General features: G+C 44.4%; 1 long non-coding RNA gene across 4 annotated transcripts; it reads left to right on the forward strand.

Annotated features, from left to right (window-relative positions):
• Positions 1–4,123: 4,123 nt before the first annotated feature.
• Positions 4,124–16,245, forward strand: LOC108178160 (uncharacterized). 4 transcript variants are annotated; one of them, XR_016219701.1, is made up of 6 exons: positions 4,124–4,243; positions 4,892–5,012; positions 10,200–10,268; positions 13,908–14,085; positions 14,857–15,013; positions 15,566–16,245. It is a non-coding gene; the product is annotated as an uncharacterized LOC108178160 (long non-coding RNA). The 4 variants fall into 4 exon arrangements; XR_001794843.4 differs by lacking the exon at positions 4,124–4,243 and having other exon boundaries at positions 4,616–5,012; XR_016219703.1 differs by lacking the exons at positions 4,124–4,243; positions 13,908–14,085 and having other exon boundaries at positions 4,626–5,012.
• Positions 16,246–17,545: the final 1,300 nt, after the last annotated feature.

A 17,545-nucleotide genomic window follows, 5' to 3' on the forward strand; every position in this document is an offset into this window, starting at 1 on the left:
CCCGGCATCCGGCCCGCCCATCCATGCCCAGTCTGAGAAGCAAAATATCACACACAATGGGTGAGTTTATAGATAGCAGTGTCACTCATAATCCTTGTGATATGTTCTGGGCCTGGTTATTTCTCCATTGTCAGATGGTTCCAAGCACTGATGCCAGAATGCTGAAATAAACATGCTCCCTGACAACAAGGCACATCCTACCTCGAACAGATGGGCCAACATGTGGAAGGAAAAGTGTGGGGGAGGCAGGAGGAGGAAACATGAAAAACACAAAGGAGGCCAAGCCACAAGTGGAAGAAATTATTTTATTATTTGGTTTTGATTGGGGGTAGATGCATTAGAAGTCATCCCAAATGTACATACAATGTTGATGAGACAATAAAATGCACTTCACTTCAAAGGGAAATGGGTGTGGAATTGCAGTCCACAGCTCCCACTGAGGCTCTGACTTTTTTTTAAAAGGCATTTACAGAGAGACAAGGAGAGAGAGAGAGAGAGATTGATTCTGTCTGCTGCTTCACTCCCCAAATGGCAGGACTGGGCCAGGCTGAAGCTGGCCGCCTGGAACTCCATTCAGGTTTCTCATGTGAGTGGCAGGGGCCCAAACACTGAAACCATCTTCCACTGCTTTCTCAGGCACATTAGCAGAGCGCTGGATTGGAAGTGGAGCAGCCGGGACTTGAACTAGCACCCATATGGGATGCTGGAGTTGAGGGTGGTGGCTTAACCCATTACCCCACAACCTTGGCGCTATGGGGCTCTGAGCTTTTAAGATAATTTTGTCCCCGACTCTCATCCTTCCCCAGCCGGAGCGTTGGCTTCACAGACTCTCAGGTGGTCTGCTGAGACAGACTCTCAGGTGGTGAGACAGTGGCTGTGACAAGTCCTCAACACCCTCGTAGTCTTGGGTCTTACATTAGTTTACCACTTACAACATGTTTTGACATATGTGACATCACCTGGTTTTTATGATAATCTGTGAGGTAGCCAAGACAAATATCATTATATATTATTATGTAATGATATACTGTAGTTAATAGGGTGATATAATATGATGATGATGATGCCAATTTCATCCAAGAAGAAATCGAACTGGGCAAAGTAGCCCAGCTTACCCATGCTGATGCATTTGGACAAGGCTGGGACTCTAGTCAGATCTTCTGTCCCTGGGGTGGTAGGAATTCACTGCCGTCCATCAGGCCTATGTAAGATGAAAAGCTCCCTACAAGCCTGTATCGTACCATGCAGAGGCTGAGAAATACGCTTCCTCTTGTTCCTTTGGTTTGTAGATAGCGCTGTCCATTCATACTAGTTATTCTGTTTGCATGACTGTCTTTAAAAATTAATGCATGATCTGTGAGTCTTCTCACTGAGAGTGTGGCAGGGACCATGATGACAAAAAGTGACTTGCTCCATACATTTGCACCTGAAGTGATCTTCAATGTCAATTAATGTTGTGACTGACAGCAACAGAAACAGACAATCCAGAGTAGGAACGTACCTGCAGGTCAGCAAGGTACTTAGCCAACAGGAGCACTGATTTCCTTAATGAGAGCAGTGATGTCTACCTTGTAGGGTCATTATGAGTATTAACTGAGATAATGAGGATAATGTTCCTGACCCTAAAGAGACACTCCATAAGTGGTGGTGTTATCCTAATCTGGAGTTCTTTCCTTGTATACTTGTTTTTAGAGTTCATGCATTCCTCCTCTTTATCAAAAGTTGCTCAACAGAGGCCAGAGTTGTGCTGCAAGAGGTTAAGCTGCCATATCAGAGTGCCAGTTCGAGTCCCAGCTGCTCCACTTCCCATCCAGCTTCCTGCTCATGTACTTGGGAAAGCAGCAGCAGATGGTCCAATTGCTTGGGCCCCTGCCACCCATGTAGGAAACCTAGATGAAGTTCCTAGCTCAAGGTTTCAGCCTGGCCCAGTGGATGGAAAAATCTCTTTCTCTTTGTGTCTCTCCTTATTTCTCTGTAGCTCTGCCTGTCAAATAAGTAAATAAATCTTTTTTCGAAAGTTGCTCAACATGCAGGATCTGGAAGAGAAAATAAAGATTTTATAAAACTACTCAGTTACAGGACTGACTTGGGAATCAGAGCTGAGCAAATTTCCACTGTCCTGTGTGCTTTGGGAAAGTTGTCTATCATCTTCAGTATTAGTTTTCCTCATCTGTAAAGTGGGAACCAGATGCCCACTGTCATCGCTGCTGTGAGAATGACTTGAGTAACACCTGACAGCACCATGGGGTTGCCCCTCGAGCTCCATCTCTCCTCACTGTGATGCCTCTTCCTGCTGCTCTTTCTCTCTTTGCTGCCCTGGTCCTTGCAAGCCCTTGCGGGGGCGGGGGGAAGGGGGTGCTAGTTTTGTTCAGGCTGCAGAAGCATCTCAGGGACAATCTAACCGTGGTCTTCACCAAAATATTTTGAGATCTCCAGAGAAGACAAGAAAAGGGGGTGGGGGATGGGGAATGAATTGTAGAGGCAGGGACTGTGATACAGGGAGGAGCTTCCTGCCTGGAGAGTGAATTGGTCTTAGAAGCCTAGCAATCCAGGGGTCAGGGAAGCTTTCCCTAGAGACGTTTAAATGGAGGAGTAGCAAGCCCTGGCCTGGATCTCATGGGTGGTGAGCTGCTGCAAAACAGGGGCCAGGACCAAAATTAATGATCCAGAGTTCTTGGAGGACAGAATCCCAGAGATACTCTGCTCATTAGTATATGCTCTGGGCATAAAGCAAACCCAGGTTCACATGCTAACACACACACACACACACACACACATCTTCTATTCACCCTGGGTGTTTAAGGGAGCTTCAACAGAACAACACTGGGTTCAGAAATTGTTGGCAGGCATTTGTGGGGTCTGTGAAAGTGAAGAGGTGATAAGTGAGAGAACAGGAAGACTTGTCTAGGAGGGGCTTTGTGGGGGGGGGGGTAAACTGTTATGGGAGTTCCTAGTGTGGAAATTGAGGGCCTCCAGAAATTAGTTCCTGTTTGGGAGCTGTGCCATTGACCAGGTTCTTGGATAACAACGTGGCATTGTACTCTGCGCGCTTAATGTGAGCCTCAGTGGTACTCATGCAGGCGAGGACATGACGTCTTCATCTGTTGAGACCTTAGTTTCCAACTGGGGTCTTTGAACTTGTAACTTCCTTTTCCTCAAATCCTTGCACAGTTGGCTCATTCTTATTCTCTGCGTTGGTGCTGAGAGGTCCCCTTAGATAAGTTGTCTCCACGTGGCCTGCTCCCTTTGAGTTCTTCAAGACACTCATTGCTCTCTAACGGTGTCTTGGTTATTTTTTTATCTATTGATTATTTGCCCCACCCAGAATGTGAGCCCATGGGGAGGGAATCCTACTGCCTTCACCTTTTTTCATTCCCACCATTTGCCTGGCGCTCAGTACATATTTGTTGAGCAAAAGAGTAAGCTAACTTTCCCGCAGTTCCATGGCTAAGAGAGGGCAGTATTTGCCTCCCAAACCCGCGCCCTTCTAACTTCCTGTTTCCAAAAGAAGTTAAACAGGGTCCAGCCTAACTCCTCCACACACTCAGGAAACCCTTCAGTAGGTCCTGGAGCTAGGTCCTGCCTGTTTCTGCCTTATTAGTTCAGAAGCTTCCTTTGACCTTCTGTTCCAACCTTTGTCTCGAAATTCATTCCCAGGGGATGTTGATTTCTGATTGAGCTGGCTGCCAATGGAACTTTATTTATGGGCTTGTGTTTTTATATTGTTAGGGACGTGCTTGCCTGGAGGCATTTGGGTGGGACTGCCTGCAGCAACTGAGTCTCACCCCTTCCCAGAGCCCGGAGATCTTACCTAGCTAAGGTCTGATTGACCTCTGAGGGATGCCTTTTCTCCATTCACTTCAGTACTCCCACAGGGGCCAACACTGGATGCCAGAGGGGAGGCCCTTCTTCTCCCTTCCCACCCTCCAGGCCGTGGTGTGTGACCCAGGTCCTCTGAGACCAGAAACAACATCCTGTGTTTGCTCCCACTTGGCAGCCAGCTTGAGGAAGGAAGTCCCCAGGTATTGGTGAGAAAGTTGTGGGCAGGTTGCTGCCTAAAGAGAGCACAGCTAGTGTTGCAGCGGGGGTGGGAAGGGTGGGGGGAGTCACAACAAAGAGGCGGCTCCAGAGGGGCCCTCTGACCCTTCCAGAGCAGCACTGAGATGTGGGAAGTGAGCCATTTCCAGCAGAGAGCAGGGACCGGACCCAGCAGCCTTCGCAAGGATTTATAGCACCTGGAAGGGTGAGCCTTAGCCACGTATTTACTGCACCGGGCACCAAGGACCAGGCCAGCGTGGCACCCCTGCGTGTTTTCTTTCAAGCTGTCTCATACCACATGCTTTGTAAGGAAGACAGCGATGCACGGTGGGGCAGCAGGCATTATTGAAAATGTGTAGGCATATATGGTTTTGGCACTTCTAGGTGGTTTACAGTTAATGACTTTGTTCCCTTTTGTTCCTTCCCCACTTAGAGGAAAAAAGAAACATATTTCTAGTTCTCTTATGTCAAGGAAAGGCAAGCTGCCAAATCCCTTTCCTTGTGCTAAACAAAAGAGCTTGCAAATAGAGGGTTCCCAGGAGGTCTGATTTAATCCCCTGAGTTAACTAGCAAGAGTTGTAACCTTGAAAATCACACTGCACTTGTGGTGGGGTGTGCTCAGCTTGAGTGACTGGATGAGACCCCCTCCCGACCCCCACCCCAGGCGCCAGCTTCATTGGCAGCTCTTTCCTCTTCTGTGTCCCCCTCTTTCGCTCCTCCGATTCCTCCGCCTCCCTCTTCTCCGCCTGTCCTCCAGGATTCGGTGCCTTACAGAACAAAGGGCACCTGGGGTCCTGCAGGCTGAGGAGTGAGTGGCCGCCGCTGAAGCAAGCTTCGGCTTCCTCCCTTTCAGAAACAAGAGCTGTTTATTTGGTTTTGCCCAATGCACAGAAGCTATGAAAATCAGCACTCTATCAATAATAAATGGAATCAAAAAGACAAGCAAGCAAGTCAGAGAAAAGAAGAGGTGGCAGGTAAGCCAGTCAATTTCCTTTTAATTACCCTGCTATCCATAAATGTCAAAGGAACAGCAGCCTTGAAAGTTTCTCAGTCAAATAAAATTCCAGGAAAACCGCAGCAGGGAAATCTCTGTTGGAGGAAATGCACAGTGACTGGAGTTTAATAAGCCCGAACATCCCTGGATTAGCAGAAGGAAATCCGAATTGAAATTATGTAATAAAACCAGAAACCATTTATTCTATTTTTTTCAAGGACTCCAATTTTTGGCACAGTTGTGCACCTTTTTTTTTTTTTTTTTTTTTTTTTTTTTTTTTTTTGACAGGCAGAGTGGACAGTGAGAGAGAGAGAGACAGAGAGAAAGGTCTTCCTTTGCCGTTGGTTCACCCTCCAATGGCCGCCGCGGCCAGAGTGCTGCGGCCGGCGCACCGCGCTGATCCGATGGCAGGAGCCAGGAGCCAGGTGCTTTTCCTGGTCTCCCATGGGGTGCAGGGCCCAAACACCTGGGCCATCCTCCACTGCACTCCCTGGCCACAGCAGAGAGCTGGCCTGGAGGAGGGGCAACCGGGACAGAATCCGGCGCCCCGACCGGGACTAGAACCCGGTGTGCCGGCGCCGCAAGGCGGAGGATTAGCCTAGTGAGCCGCGGCGCCGGCCCAGTTGTGCACCTTTAAAAAGGATTTGTTTGTTTATTTGAAAGAGTGACAGAGACAGAGAGATCTTCCACCTATTGGTTTGCTCCCCAAATGCCCACAACAGCCAGGGCTGAGCCAGGCTAAAGCCAGGAGCCAGAAACTCCACCCAGGTCTTCCATGAGGGTGACAGGAATTGAACTATTTGTGCCATCATTTGCTCCCACTCAGGCACACTAGCAGGAAACTGGATCGGAAGTGCAGAGTAGACAGGACTGGAACCAACACTCCAACATGGGAAGGGACTATCACAAGTTGTGACTTAACCCACAGTGCTACAACATCCACCCCATCAGCACTGCATTTTGAAGAACTGTATTCACGAATGCAAATTGAAAAACAAACATTTTTAATCTCATTAAGTTGTTAGAATGGCTTTTTTGTAAACTTAATGTTGAATTTTGTCTAAGTGATAAATAGCCATTTTTAGCAGCCAATTTCTTAAAGCACAGTATTGTGATCAATAATTCTTTACCCCAACAAAACCGGCTGGATGGGCTGCTTGTTCATATCTCAACAAGGAGCTGCACCACTAAGAAAGAGGAGCACTTGCTTGGCTGGAAAAGGAACTGTACAGGATTCCAAAGGCTTAGTGAGTAGAACAGCGTCAAGGGCGTTATTATCAATGGTCTCACCTTCAAGGCTGATCTGAGCCCTAGACATTGAAAGCAGTGTCTACAGTTTCTAGCATAGCTAAATGCACACCGTGTTGTATCTATGATAGACAGAACTCTAGGTTGGTTCCCAAATGTACTGCCCCAGCTGCTCACACCATGTATACCTTCCTCCTTGGACAGCATCTAAGACTATATCACATAATATATAAGATTCCTTCACAGACCGTAGGGAGAGATTTCTCTAGCTAGCTTTGAAAAAGCAAGCTGGCATATTTTAAGGGGGTGGCATGGCAAGGACCTGAGGGCAGCCTCAAGAAGATGACAGCAGACCCTGGCCAATACTCGGCAAGAAAGCTAGGAACTCAGCTCCACAGCCACGAGCAACTGAACTCTGCCAACATGAGTGAGCTTGGAAGAGGATCTGAGTGCCAGCTTGGCCAGCACACTGATTTCAGCTCAGACAGACCTTGAGTAGAGAACTCAGCTGTACTAGGCTCTGACTTCTAATCTATGGAAACTGTGAGATAGTAAACAGGTGTTGTTTTAAGCCATTACCTTGGAGGCAATTTGTCAATGCAGCAATAGATAAGGAAAGCAACACGTGTCCCATTGCGTAGGCTGCTCAATCAGCTGGCTCAACAAACTGCCTCAGGTTGCTTTTCTATACTGCAGCCAGGTGATTTTTTCAAAACAGAAACCACTCCCACCAGGCGCTGGACTGTTTTAACATCCTCAGTACCGGGGTGGGCGCTATGGCACAGTGGGTTAACGTCCTGGCCTGAAGCACTGGCATTCCATAGGGGCGCTGGTTCAAGACCTGGCTGCTCCACTTCCAATCCCGCTCTCTGCTGTGGCCTGGGAAAGCAGTAGAAGATGGCCCAAGTCCTTGGGCCCCTGCACCCGCCTGGGAGATCCGGAAGAAGCTCCTGGCTCCTGGCTTCAGATCAGCGCAGCTTGGGCTGGCTGTTGAGGCCATCTGGGGAGTGAACCAGCAGAAGGAAGACCTCTCCTCTCTCTCTCTCTCTCTCTGCCTCTCTCTGCCTCTCCTCTCTCTTTGTAACTCTGACTTTCAAATAAATAAATAAATAAATAAATCTTAAAAAAAAAAATCCTCAGTACCTTCTCGATGCACCCGGGAGAAAGAGCCTGGGTCTCTCTGGGCCCACACAGCCCGGAATGATCATGACCCTCATCCCTCAGCTGCTCCTTTCTCACAGCTCTCCTACCACGCTGGCCGGCTCTCACCTTCACCTCCACCCACCTGCCTCCCACCTCGCACCTGGTCTACCCCCCCCTCCCCAGTTAGCTCCCACTTTTTCTGTGGATCCCAAGGCTTTCTCAGGGAAGCCTTCTGAGCCTCTCTGCCTAGCCACCTCTGAGAACATCACTGCGCCCGTCTTGGGACGCACTTGCCTCAACTGGAGATTTATCCCAGCAATGATCTTTCTCATCCCCTCCACCAACCGTGAGCTTCATGAGGGCAGAGATTGCATATGTTTTGGTTACAATTTTGTTCCAACACCAACACACCGATGAACACATAAGTTCAAAAAATACTGATGAATGAATACAAGAATTATTTGTGTGTCAAACTAAAACTGAGATGCTAAAGAGTTGCCAGAAGCCATTCCTTTGCCCTTTGTGTCCCAGGCGTGAAAATGTAGAGCCTGGAAGTAGGTATTGCAATAGATGGGTCCAATGCCACTTACATGAGCCAAGGTGTGGTAGTGAAGAAACAGTCCTCCAAGGGCTACCTTCTTTGTGCAGTGGTGCATCCTCCACTGCTTTCCCAGGTGCACCCTACAGGGAGCAGGATCAGAAATGGAGCAGCTGGCACTCAAATCAGTGCCCTTACGGGATGCTGGCATGGCATGGCTTAACCCATTATGCCACAATCCTAGTCCCTAAAAGACTTTTTTTCTAAGGCCGAGCAATTTCTTCCTTAAATGTTTAATAGAATTCACTAGTAACAGCACGTGAGTCTACACATCACTGTGTAGAAATATTTTTGATTACAAATGCCAGGCTTCAATAGAAAACAGAATATTTAGATCTCAAATTTTAATTTGTTTTTATTTGTAAAGTTATATTTTAAGAAATTTACTTATTTTATAAGATGCCAAAGCATGGCATGAAAGCAAGAATACTTAGATTTCTGGCTTGCAGAAATTCCCATACATTAATTCATTTTGACCATATTTTTATTTAAATTCTTGATTATATTTCTATGTGCTTCCTTGGCTGAAGTCCAATATCTGGGCTGTCAAATTATTGCTTTCCATGAACCATTTTTTTCTCTTGATCACACTTCTAAGTCATGTCTTCCTACCTCACATATCTAGCAGGTTTTTTTTTTTAATTGCATACCTGAAGTGATGAGAGATTGAACAAACTCTGGATTCTGTTATCTTCTTGGGTAGGATGTTGAGTTTTGCTCTTGCAGGCAGTAACGTTTGAGAGCTGACTCCAGCTTCACATCCTAGCGCCCCTGTGCTGGGAGCAGGTAAGAGTGCTCCGCTTATTCAGCCTCACACAAGCCACTTTCCCCTGGGACATTTGTATGCACCACATACAAATACACACAGTTCAGAAGTTAGCCAAGGATTTAAGTCACTTTCACATACATGTCTGGGGGCTCTCCCTTCTGTGGCCTCCTTTCTAGTATCTCTCTCCCTGCTTCCCAGATTCTCTGGTAGCCTGGAACTCTGTCCTTTCACTCTTCGTGCATATATAAGACCATGTGACTTTCTGTGACCATGTGACTTCTGGCTTTCCAAAGGGTGTGCACTGGGGAGGGACCAAGGAGGAAAAGCTGAAAAACACAAATTTTACCCTCACGCAGTACCCTTTTTTCAAAGATAACATCCATATAGCTCTGTTTTTAAGTGTTCTCCAGTGCCTTCAAATAGCTGTTTCTTTTTAAAAATGATTTATTTATTTATTTGTGTTTCTTTGAAAGGCAGAGAGTGAGAAAGACAGAGACAAAGACAGATCTTCCATGTGCTAGTTAGCTCCCCAAATGCCAGGGAGGCATCAACCAGGGAAGGGCCAGGCTGAAGCCAGGAGCCCTGAACTCAAACACTTTGTCAGCCATCATCACTGCCTCCCAGGGTTTGCCTTCACAGGAAGCTGGAATTGGAAGTGGAGCCAATTTCAAGTTCAGGCATTCCAATCAATATAGGATGTGGACATCCCCTGCGGCATCTTAAGTGCTGTGCTAACTGCCTGCTCCTAAAAACCGCTTCTTAAATATTGTTTCCAACATGCCAACTACCAGGAGGGTTGTTTGATGCAAAATTCTCTATCATCTGAATTCATCATAGAGTTTTAAAAAAACGCATACATACATTTAAGTTTTCTCACAGAATATGACTAGCATGACAGACACAAATCAATTCTGCTCTCGGATAACTTCTTTTTTTTTATAAGAATTTCTTTTTTTTTTAATTTTATTTTTTGACAGGCAGAGTGGACAGTGAGAGAGAGAAAGACAGAGAGAAAGGTCTTCCTTTTGCCATTGGTTCACCCTCCAATGGCCGCCATGGCTGGCGCACCGTGCTGATCCGATGGCAGGAGCCAGGTACTTATCCTGGTCTCCCATGGGGTGCAGGGCCCAAGTACTCGGGCCATCCTCCACTGCACTCCCTGGCCACAGCAGAGAGCTGGCCTGGAAGAGGGGCAACCAGGACAGAATCCGGCGCCCCGACCGGGACTAGAACCCGGTGTGCCCGCGCCGCAAGGTGGAGAATTAGCCTAGTGAGCCGCGGTGCCGGCCTCGGATAACTTCTATATCTATTTATCACCTTCTATATCCTAAGCATTATACCAAGCAGTGATAGGTAGGGAACAAATCAAGTTCCATTTCTAACTTCATGGAGTTTATCATCTAACACAGAGCTGTTCATCAACTGAAGAAACTGAAATCCAGAGAGCTGAAGGACTTCCTGTTGGGTTCTAGAACTGAGTAAGTAGCAGAAATTGGACTTAAAACCAGAGTTCTGCCTTCTGCATCAGTGCCCACACTGCAGGCTGCATCTCATGAAACGGTACTGTAAATCTATACCACTAATTCATTCGTTCACTTAAAATTTATTGAGCAACTTTAATGTGTCAGTAATTGCTCTAACATAAAAGGTACAGAGGAGATAAGAAAAACAAATTTCTCCTTGCATTCTACTTATACTTAGAGAATAATTACTTTCTTCAGTAATAGGTTAATGCCCTTGGAATTATTTAGACATTTATCAACAACTTAATTTTGTAGGATTTGTGTATTGTATTTATTAGGGAACACATATCACAATGAGTTTACAAAAACAGATTGCTAGAAGGAAATACGATTACAATACTCTTTATGATAAAATCACTTCACTGGAGAACTTACCACAAGAAAAATGCTTTGCTGATTTTAAAACAAGTCTTTATTACAAAAAATAATAAGAATTAAGGTCTAGACACATGCATTTCTCTGAATAATTGTTTAGATGACAATAACTCTGAAAACAATAACCACAAAACCTGACTATATGATCTTCATAAGAAAAATTTGAAGGATGAATGAAAGAAGAGCATAGACAAGGGAGGAAAAATAGAAAAGTTGAGTGATAATTTTCAACAATTCTTTTTCTATTCTCAAGACATTTTATCATCCTTACACATCCCCTATCTCTCCTCCAAATAGTCAAGCACCTAAGAAAAGATTCACTTAAACTCCCAAAGGTAGCACGCTGTTCTTGACTATAAACTTGGATGTTTTTTTCCTTAGACTTTTTTTTCAAAGTGTATTCTCAAGGCCTCAACTTCATCTTGTGGCTTCTCCCTTGAAAACTGGGGCCCACACTGTTGCGTAGCAGATAAAGCCATTGTCTGCAGTGCCAGCATCCCATATGGGTGCCTGTTCGAGTCCAGGCTGCTCTACTTCCAGCTCTCTGCTATAGCCTAAGAAAGCAGCAAAGATGGCCCCAAGTCCATGGGCCCCTGTACCCATGAGAGAAGACCCAGAAGAGGTTCCTGGCTCCTGGCTTCGGATTGGCGCAGCTCCAGCTGTTGAGGCCAATTGGGGAGTGAACCAGATGATGGAAAGCCTCTCTCTCTCTCCCCTTCTCTCTCTGTGTAACTCTTACTTTCAAATAAATAAAATAAAATCTTAAAAAAAAAAACAACCTGTCATTTAACATAGACCAGAGCCTTAAACTAGGAGGATGAATTACTTTGTGACAATAAAATTTCAAACATCAGCCAGTGGGTAGGTAGGGTAAATAAGTAGGTGAGAGGCTTCAAGGTGCACCCCTCAAGCCATGTAATATGGAACTATTAGGGAAAGGAGGGTTAAACCTTCCACCAAAACATATCCTTTCCAAAAAAGAGCATCAGTGAATTTTCCCAAGGAAAATCTGGGCAAGGTGTAGGCTGAGTAAGAGTCATCCAAACCCATTTCTTTCCTCTAGTGAAATTCAAACCAGTTCTCTTCACTTGCTGAATAAATGCAGACTCCCGGTTCTTTCATCCCTACGTATTAACATCAAAAGTAGTGTTTTTAGTAAAGCAATTGTTTTAATACAACTTTATCATTGCAAGCCTGTTTGAATATCTATAGCATTGTTATTTATTAGTCCATCCACTATTTATTGCATACCTACTGTATGCTGTAAGCAATACAATGATCTAATGTATTGGGAAAGTTTGCCAAACTTGTAATTTTAATCCACTCTTATTGGTATTATCAGCTGTAGAGATGATTATAATACAGGGCAGTCCTGAAAAGTGAAGTTCAGAGAGAGATGCAGGGATCTTTGGCAGAGCTCAGTTCATCACAACAGCGCTCATGCTGCCATGTGTTAATCACTCAATCAACCTCAATTACATGAACAAGTAGTCAAAAGAGGTAACACATGGAAAGATCTGAGAAGTCTGATTTTGGCAGATACACAGATCAGGAAACTGCATAGAAGAAATGGCATATACACAGAAGCAGGAGTGACCCCCTGAGGCATGCACTTGAGCAAGTAGCCACAGTGAGGCCGTGCAGGGCCTGAAGTGAGGGCGGAGGCCAGAAACCCAAGACAAGGACCTCAAAGCCCTTTTCCAGCGCTATATCTCATTGTTCCCTTGTTACCATTTCTTTCTCCACAAACCTCCTTACTTTTTGTGCTTTGTTATTTCAACAATGATTTCACTCAGAGATCACAGGCATATTTCACTTCTTTTCTCTCCCTTGCCACCTGGTCAGAAAAGAGTCTGAACAATTTTCTTTTGAAGTTCCACTCGCACAGCCCTTCCCAGCCTCCTGACACTCTGCTCAGTGAATCCTTACGGCTCCCATTGTCCCGGTCCATCCCTTCACACTGCATCTGCATGAGCACTTGCTAATTCCCGCGTACATTCTCCAGTAAGCCATGCTAAATAGAACTCCCAGGTTACTTCTCCTAAAGTAGAGCTCTTGTACTGTCATGTTCCTGTTCAAGAATCTGTAATGGCCTCCAATTATGTCCTGAATAAAATCAAAGTTTGTGGAAACTTCTTGGCTCTATGAAGGATTTTGAGCCATTACAGGAATTTCATCATGTAATTCACATGGTTAAAATTATATGGTGAAAATTTGTTTTTGTTAAATATAAAACATAGAAGATAATATGACAAATAGAAGATAAGGTGGGGACTGGCACTGTGATGTAGCGAGTGAAGCTGCCTCCTGGTGTGCTAGTATCCCATATGGGCACCAGTTTGAGTCCACTTCTTATCCAGCTCTCTGCAATGGCCTGGGGAAACAGTAGAGATGACTCAGGTCCTTGGGTCCCTGCATCCTCGTTGGAGACCCGGAAGAAGCTCTTGGCTTCCTGGTTTCAGATTGGCCCAGCTCCAGCCATTGAGGCCATTTGGAGAGTGAAACAGTGGATGGAAGACTTCTCTCTCTCTGCCTCTGCCTCTCTGTAACTCTGCCTTTCAAATAAATAAATAAATCATGAAAAAAGAAGAAGATAAGGCAAGAGTGCAGGTAAATAAATGACTTGGCATGCTTAGGCTAGTGGTGCTGGTAGTCAAAGCCAGGAGAAACTTTATGGAGACAGAGGGAATGAAGGGTAGGAGGGCTATTTAAAAGTTTAAATTGATTACTCTTGGGGATAGACTGGATACGGGGCAAGGAAGTGGGAGGTCAGGATGCTCTCCAGCTTTCTAAGCAGTTAACAGTTTGCTAAGATGAAGACAAGAGAAGCAGCAGCTCTGTTGAGGAGTTGGTGTGAGCAGATTAGTTTAGATTAGTTTAGAAAAAAAAGGTTAGTTTAGCACATTTGAATTTAGGATATCCAACTGGAGAAATATCAGAGGCCACTAGACTTACATGACAGGAAGCTCAGAAGAGATGTTTGAGCTAGTGTCATCCAACACCTGTTGAGAAACAAAACTCAGAACTTAGTGGCTTACTATAAAAACTATTATTGCACATAAGTTTAAATCAGCTGGGTGGTTCTGTTGATCTCTGCCAGGCTGGGTGAGTTGGGCCAAACAAGCTGATGGACCCGTCTGACAACTGATGGATCTACAGGGCTTGTGGTCAGAGTGATGGAGTATATTTCATCATCAGAATAGTCCAACTTGTTTGCAGGAAAACAGGTGGAGAGATCCCAAGAACAAAAGCATATGTATATCAAGCTTCTTGAGGTCCAATCACATAACTTGCACTTCTGCATTCTGACCTTCAAAGCAAGTTGCAAGAGGAATCAGATTCAAAGCTTGGGGAAGTCAATCCCACATCTCATTGGAAGGAGCAATAAATATTTCTGGTAAGCTTTTGCAAGCTAACTGAGAGTTAAAGAATAGATATGGGAGTCATCAACATATAGGTGATAACAGAAGCAAAAGGAATTGGTACAATTTCCCAAGGATATGAGTATAGGGAAGAAGGGAGCACAGGGCAGAGTCTGGGATTCTAAGGAACAGCACAACGTAGACAGAAGAGGGCCGACAAAGCACTCAACCATAGAAGGAAACTAGGAAATGGCCAGGTTGCAGAGATAGTGCTGCAATACAAAAGGCATGGAACGCAATGCTGAAATAATGGGCTAAGAAAATGTCAAGACAAGGGCAGTTTCAGCAAGGTGAAATAAAAAACTAATATTTAGTTAGCACTCTTGGTGCTGAATAACATTTGAAATTAATTGGATAACATTTGAAATTAACCGATGAGAACTTCCTTTGTAATTTTTTTCCTCATTGCAATATTTCTACTGTATTATTGCTCCCCCCTAGCCATTTAGAGGGGTTTAATTGCTTCAGGGAAGGTCTGTGGTAGGCTGGAAGGCCCTAAATATTTTGTGTTTGTTTCCAATAGGCTAAGCCCAGAGGAGAAAACAGTTTATCAGAGACAGTAGTAGAAAACCAGGATTTGGAATAAGCAGGGGCAAAGTGGCACTTGATTTTCATGAAAGAGAGATAGAGATAGAGATAGAGAGAGAGAGAGAGAGAGAGAGAGAGGGATTTCCCAAGATCCAGGAAGAGGAGTGAGATGTGTAGGTGAGAGAGCAATGAGATGCCCACTTTCTGCTTCCCCGCAGCCCTTCAAGAGATAAGCTTGAAGAAAGAAGTGTCAAAAATGTAATCATGCATTTGAACAGTGATTCCCAGCCTCTCCCAAAATTCTACATCCAAAGAGGTACCTGATCTGCAGAGCCCATGATGGGAAGAATAATGGACATCCCAGCAGGAACCCAGGTGAGCACATACATAGTCAAGACTGGGGATGACAATCAACGCGTTGGTTCATCCAGCAATCATAGAACTTTAAAGAGACCCTGAAGGACTTTATGTCTAAAATCGATGGGCTAGAATTACAAGCTAGTGACAGCAGATGAACTGACTCACAAATAAAGAAACGTGATATGTCTCCAACACCTGGGTTCGTGGACTGAGAGTCACACTTCTCTGGCCCACTCTGTGTGAGGTAATGTGTTAAACGGTTTAAGTTCATCATTTTATTTCATCTTCCCTGCAGCACTGGGAGTTAGGTTTTATTTGTATTTCTATTTCATAGATAAGGAAACTGAAGAAGAGAAAAATGAAGTAAGTTTTTATGGTCTCAAAGTAATAAGTGGTTGAACCAAGACAAGATAATATCTCTCTTAACACACATGGCATTCTTGTCCTGATGCTTTAAGACAATTATCCAAAGAATTTATGCAAAATAAGAGGAAATAACAACCAAAACCACAAGTGAGCACACACACTTTAGTAATCATCTATACTCTTTATCTGCTCTTTTTCTAGATTTTGGTGAGATGTCAACTTCAACTCCTAGGGAATGGCCTAGCCCACCAGTTCTCTTGACCTGGCCTGGAAAGAGGGGTGGGGGAGCTAGGAAAATAACTACTGTCACAATAATAACATCAGACTTGGAGGGAAAGCAAGGTCCACTACTCAAAAGATGAGAAATGCTGGTCCATTTTCTCTTCTTATGCTCAGAAATGGGTTAATGGTAATCAGTTGGAATCATAGAAACTGATGGAAAAGATAGACAAAGAGAATATGGGTTGGAGAAGAAAAATGAGAATAAAAGTGGAGCAGAAAAAGGACTGGTGGAGAAAAAGAAGCCCAGAGGGCACGGAACGATGATCAGAAAGAAGAATCAGACTCTGCTCCCCTGCAATCCAGCCCTAGGAAATCCTATTAGGCAGCAAAAATGAGATTATTGTATTTTAACTTCTCCACAATATGCAAATGACTCCATTTAGCTGCTAAACATGTTGTTATTGAATTCTGAGAAATTCCCTTCATAAAATGTAATATTTTTGTGACAATTTTGTCAGCAATGCCAGATTGCTTTTCTATTTTGGTTAAGCTTTTATCTGAGTCTAGTATATGTCATCTACTTCCAGATTCCAAAATGATTGCTTTTATGTAATTTTTATGTAAGCAAGAAATAATAACATGCTTAGAAATGTGAGAAATGTGTTAACCTTCCCATTATTTTTCAGTGCCCAAGAGAATTAGAGGGTGGGCCATAATGGGGAATGTAATTATTTCTCATGATGAATTTTTATTTATGTTAATATCCTCGAGAGCCCACATATCTGTTATTAACCACGTCCGTTTGTTTTGCTGTGGTCTTCGTATCCCATGCCTTTAATCCTTCTACTTTTAGATGCTGTTTGCATAACTGGCAAAGACTTTAAACCTGTGAACAAAGGACTGAGAAATCACACTTTATATCTCTGACACATTTACTCCTCCTTGCTAACGTCACCCCAATTCCGACGAGTTTTAATAAAGACACTAGCCTCTCCATTTCTGCAGTTCCTGACACTATCATGTCATCATGTCAAGATGGAATTTTGTCTTCTGTTATGACCCTGAATTTTTATAGATTTATTTGACTTTTTTGGTAGGGACAACTCCCTATCCAAGCAGTCTGAATCAGTGAAGAAAGTAACAGCAAACAATGTTTCCCATGAAATCAACTAAGCCTTTTGAAACCATCTCAATTGGTTTTCACTGTTTAACTACGCACCCCAAACTGTAGGAACTTAACGGTTTTATTATTATTCCCAAATCTATGGAGTTCACTGAGCAACCCTGCAGTCAGCTGTTGGATTGCCTGGCTGTTCTGTAAAATCATCTACACCAGTGTCTGGAAGTTGGTGCCGGCTGTCTATTGGTATGGGTGGAGATCTCATGAGCAACACATCTCTCACCTTCCTAGGGCATCCTGACCTTCACATGGGGACAGAGAGAATCCCAGCGGCAAGGAGGGGAAGTGCTGTCAAGCACAAACACATTCCAAGCCTCATCACAGCGTGTTTTCTCAGGTCCCATTGGTCAAAGCAAACCACACAGCCAAGCCTAGATGTAAACATGCCGCCTCTTGAAGGGAAAAGCAGCAAAGTCACATTGCAAAGGAGCATGTAGACTGGGAGTTGGGGGCGGGGGGGATATGCAACCATGGTTCCATTTGTCTCAGAGGCTAGCACGTGGTGTCACTGCTGCACACACATGAGGAAAATAGGGCTAGCTATGCAGACTACCTCTCTGAGAGATGTAGTAAAAGAAATGACAGAAATCAAATGGAAGTTACAGTGGACAGTGAAGACGAATATGAGGGGGTTTCTTTTTTTTCCTATTCGGTTTTAAAATGAGCTGAAAAACAACCATAGTGCCTAAGAGACCCAAAGATTTTGGAAAAAGAAGGAGTCCATATGGTAAGATTATTTAGAAAGTGGAAGCGTTCTCAGAAGGAATCTCATGGGACTG

Source organism: Oryctolagus cuniculus, chromosome 13, assembly GCF_051225735.1.
Source record: "Oryctolagus cuniculus isolate XC-2025 breed Fujian yellow rabbit chromosome 13, ASM5122573v1, whole genome shotgun sequence".
Classification (NCBI taxonomy): Eukaryota; Metazoa; Chordata; class Mammalia; order Lagomorpha; family Leporidae; genus Oryctolagus; species Oryctolagus cuniculus.